At 56.8% G+C, this 4,778-nt stretch overlaps 2 non-coding genes across 2 annotated transcripts; both read left to right on the top strand.

Annotated features, from left to right (window-relative positions):
• The first annotated feature begins 1,059 nt into the window (after nucleotides 1-1,059).
• LOC140214491 (small subunit ribosomal RNA) lies at nucleotides 1,060-2,874 on the top strand. The gene has a single exon (XR_011891422.1). It is a non-coding gene; the product is annotated as a small subunit ribosomal RNA (ribosomal RNA).
• A 1,574-nt stretch (nucleotides 2,875-4,448) lies between these two features.
• LOC140214485 (5.8S ribosomal RNA) lies at nucleotides 4,449-4,601 on the top strand. Its single transcript, XR_011891416.1, has one exon. It is a non-coding gene; the product is annotated as a 5.8S ribosomal RNA (ribosomal RNA).
• The last annotated feature ends 177 nt before the right edge of the window (nucleotides 4,602-4,778 follow it).

The raw sequence follows: 4,778 nt of genomic DNA, 5'->3' as shown, positions 1-4,778 counted from the left end.
CAACTTTTGCGTACAAGCCGCCGCACGGCCACGACGGAGCCGGTGTCACCCTGCAGAGGGCTGCACTGTAGCACGCCGGGAACCGGCAAAGAACCGCGCAGACGTCGTCGTTGGCCGCGGCGTTGCCGCGAGCACGCGAAGAGACAAAGTCCGAAACGACGTCAGCCGGGGCGTCGAGCACGCCGCCCGCACTGTTCGCACTCGTGCTCGGAAATGGCGAAGGGGCCGTGCTAGCGTGCCTCGAATCGATCGGCCGGGGGCCCCGTAGGGCGACAGACAGGCAATTGTGCAGGAAACCGTACTGGCCATTGGCGAGAAATTGCCGTTCGCGCATTCGGTGGACGCGCTGCGCTTTCACGACTTCGGCATTGTGCTGCCGACGTAAGCTTTCAATCTTGCTCGCGGCGTTACGAGGCGGCACGATTTTCGCCAAACGCTCGTCGAAAGTGGCACGAGTACGGCCCCATGGAGGTCTGGGTACTTATCGCTGCTATTATATGGGGGTCCCAGAGAGCAGTCGCCCCCAAAGCGACCTGGGTGTTTGATATGCGGCGGGCTTCGTGCCCGTCAAGCGTGTCCCCGGTATCGCTCCCGTGGATCCCACAGCTGACGTCTGCAGCCTCATCCGCTTGATGCGTTAGGGGCTGGTTGTCGGACGACGCTTTTTCCACGATATCGAAGTGTGTTCCGCATCGTCCTCGGACGAATCAAATACGAAAGCGCCGAAGGCGCGGGCGTGACCCGTCGCCTAGCGGCTTTGCCGTCTCGGCTACGTTGCAAGTGTCGGTCGGTCCACCAGTGCTGCGGGCTCGAGAGAAACCGCAAGCCGCGATCGAGTCGACACAACCGGTCTATCGAGAATGTTGCGTGCTTCTTGCCGCGTGGCGATACCCGGCCCTGCGGGGAGGGCGCCGTTGCGAGCTCGAACGCCGTCGTCTCGGACTGTGCAAAGTGCTACCCTTTGCGAGAACGAAGCGTGTTGGGGCGCCTGAAGGTGGCCTCGGCATCGCAAAAACGGCGTCCGGCCTGCTTGAAAGGCTGGACGCGCAGTTGAACGATTACCTGGTTGATCCTGCCAGTAATCATATGCTTGTCTCAAAGATTAAGCCATGCATGTCTAAGTACATGCCGAAATAAGGCGAAACCGCGAATGGCTCATTAAATCAGTTATGGTTCCTTAGATCGTTTCTTCCTACTTGGATAACTGTGGCAATTCTAGAGCTAATACATGCAGTGAGCCTGAAGCCCTTTGGGCGACGGGTGCTTTTATTAGACCAAGATCGATCGGGTTTCGGCCCGTATTGTGTGGTGACTCTGGATAACTTTGTGCTGATCGCATGGCCACGAGCCGGCGACGTTTCTTTCAAGTGTCTGCCTTATCAACTTTCGATGGTAGGTTACTTGCTTACCATGGTTGTTACGGGTAACGGAGAATCAGGGTTCGATTCCGGAGAGGGAGCCTGAGAAACGGCTACCACATCCAAGGAAGGCAGCAGGCGCGCAAATTACCCACTCCCGGCACGGGGAGGTAGTGACGAAAAATAACAATACGGGACTCTTTTGAGGCCCCGTAATTGAAATGAGTACACTCTAAATCCTTTAACGAGGATCAATTGGAGGGCAAGTCTGGTGCCAGCAGCCGCGGTAATTCCAGCTCCAATAGCGTATACTAAAGCTGCTGCGGTTAAAAAGCTCGTAGTTGGATCTCAGTTCCAGACGAGTAGTGCATCTACCCGATGCGACGGCTCGGACTGAACATCATGCCGGTCCTTTCTTGGTGCACTTCATTGTGTGCCTCGAGAAGGCCGGTGCTTTTACTTTGAAAAAATTAGAGTGCTCAACGCAGGCGAGTCGCCTGAATAAACTTGCATGGAATAATAGAACAAGACCTCGTTTCTGTTCTGTTGGTTTTTGGAATACGAGGTAATGATTAAGAGGGACAGACGGGGGCATTCGTATTGCGGCGCTAGAGGTGAAATTCTTGGACCGTCGCAAGACGAACTACTGCGAAAGCATTTGCCAAGAATGTTTTCTTTGATCAAGAACGAAAGTCAGAGGTTCGAAGGCGATCAGATACCGCCCTAGTTCTGACCATAAACGATGCCAACCAGCGATCCGCCTGAGTTACTCAAATGACTCGGCGGGCAGCTTCCGGGAAACCAAAGTGTTTGGGTTCCGGGGGAAGTATGGTTGCAAAGCTGAAACTTAAAGGAATTGACGGAAGGGCACCACCAGGAGTGGAGCCTGCGGCTTAATTTGACTCAACACGGGAAAACTTACCCGGCCCGGACACTGGGAGGATTGACAGATTGAGAGCTCTTTCTTGATTCGGTGGATGGTGGTGCATGGCCGTTCTTAGTTGGTGGAGCGATTTGTCTGGTTAATTCCGATAACGAACGAGACTCTAGCCTATTAAATAGGTGCGGGGTTCCCAGCACCTTACAACCTTCTTAGAGGGACAAGCGGCTCCTAGCCGCACGAAACAGAGCAATAACAGGTCTGTGATGCCCTTAGATGTCCGGGGCCGCACGCGCGCTACACTGAAGGAAGCAGCGTGTCTTTATCCCTGTCTGAAAAGACTGGGTAACCCGTGGAACTTCTTTCGTGATTGGGATAGGGGCTTGCAATTGTTCCCCTTGAACGAGGAATTCCCAGTAAGCGCGAGTCATAAGCTCGCGTTGATTACGTCCCTGCCCTTTGTACACACCGCCCGTCGCTACTACCGATTGAATGATTTAGTGAGGTCTTCGGACCGATGTCCGGCGCGGCCTTTCGGTTGCGCCGGTCTGTTGGAAAGATGACCAAACTTGATCATTTAGAGGAAGTAAAAGTCGTAACAAGGTTTCCGTAGGTGAACCTGCGGAAGGATCATTACCGGATTGTGAAGGGTGGCGAGCGCCATTGTTTCTACCCCGTGTGGGTGAAGCAGCTCGCTGCGCCCGACGCTTTCCGCCGCTGGCCCCGCTTGGACGCGGGGACGGCTATACCCGAACATGCCGGGGACTGCCTGAATTTTGAGGGGCGCCCCGTGCCAAATTTGTTGCGCCCAGTGGACGCCGGCTGCAACCTTGGACGGTTGGCTTGGCCGCGCCCGCGGGTAGAAACGGCGTAACGCACACTGGGTGGGCTTTCTGTCCGCTTTGGCGCTCTTGCGCGGAATGGGAGTAAGACGACCCGACCTGCTGCTTTGCCCAGTACGAGGGGAACGGCGAAGCGTGCGGTCGGTCAAGGAACTGACGGTCGAGAGCTAATGCCGCTGCCGCTTAGTACACACACGGAACCGTGGTGCGAGCGCTCTCCCGTCCTCCGCGGCAAACGCTGCCGAGTCTGAAAAGTCTGGCGGCTGCCGGTCGCTTCCTGCGGCGAGTATGGAGTAACGACCCGACTTTGTTGCCGCCCAAGTACTAAAGGAACGGTGTGGCGCTCGGTCGGTCATGGAACTGTCGGTATGAGGGTGCGGCTGCCAAGTACGGAAGGAACCGTGGCCTAAAGTGCTCTCCCGTCCTCCGCGGCAAATGCCACCGAGTCCGAAAGGGCCGGAGGCTGCCGGTCGGCTCCTGCTCGTGACGCGCGAGGTGTCGAGATCGCGGTTTAATGCGACGACGTCTGCAGGCTATTCGCCCGCCGCCGAGGGAAAGGCGGCGTTGCTGCGAAGTACCGAAGGAAACGCGGCTTTGCTACGTCGGAAGCGTTCTGCGGTTAGCGGACTTGTGCGCTTTGGGAAGGCGCCGCACGTCGAAAGAGGAAGTACGGACAGACGAGGGACTGTAGTCCCGGATTCGAACGCACTTGCGGCCAGGCCCTTGCTGGCTTCGTCTTCCGCCTCAAGTAGACTTGTTGTGGCGCCGGCGCAGGGAGCCGTCCCTGGCACTGGCCGAGTGGTTTTGGAGAGCTGCGCGAGTACGCGCGCCGGGCTCTTGTCTTTCGTCTCAAGTAGGCTGTTGGATCAACAGCGGTTATGCTGCGGCGATCTGCCGATGCGAAAGTGTGTGTGTGTTTGAGGCCCTTCTATGAACCTACTGCTGACTGAAGCGAAGCACGTCGATGGGGGTGAAGCCCTGCCCGTGGCCGTGTAGCCGTTAAAGACTCCACAGCGGCTTAGCCCTAATCATGGCTCTGTCGCTCTTTGCAATTTTTAGTGGAGCGATGTGAACGTGCACACGAGACACACGGGTCCGGTGGTTGGATGGCAGGTAAAACCGGCTTCGAGTGCGCGCAAACGGCATAAGCTACCTCGAGGGCAAGCGAGGAAGGCGTGGGCGCAAAACACACGCGCGAGTAGCAGGAGTGGAGTGCCATTAGGCTTTCAGCTGCTGAGACGCGGCCGCCGAAAGAGCGAGACTGGAGGAGCGCACGCCGAAAGGCGCTCTTCGAAACCACACACAGGGAGACGCCACGTGCCTAAAACCCTGGTTGTACTGTACTGAATTGAACAAACTATTTTTCACGACTCTAAGCGGTGGATCACTCGGTTCTCGGGTCGATGAAGAACGCAGCCAGCTGCGAGACTTGGTGTGAATTGCAGGACACACTGAGCACTGATTCTTTGAACGCACATTGCGGCCTTGGGTCTTCCCTTGGCTTCGTCTGTCTGAGGGTCGGATCACATATCAAGAGAGACTTCGGCGCACAGGGAACGTGCGTCCGTCGACTCGTTTTGACCGCGTCGGCATCATGGACAGTACGTTGAGCGCTAAAGCCACGCGCCAGCGGCCTCACGAGAGGGAGACGGTGGCAAACCGTTGTGCCAATTCTTCGAAAAGACGGAAACGAGGCAT

This window comes from Dermacentor andersoni, unplaced genomic scaffold (assembly GCF_023375885.2).
Source record: "Dermacentor andersoni unplaced genomic scaffold, qqDerAnde1_hic_scaffold ctg00000306.1, whole genome shotgun sequence".
Taxonomy (NCBI): Eukaryota; Metazoa; Arthropoda; class Arachnida; order Ixodida; family Ixodidae; genus Dermacentor; species Dermacentor andersoni.
Note: the sequence above shows the minus strand (reverse complement) of the source record. Positions and strands in the feature narration are given on the sequence as shown.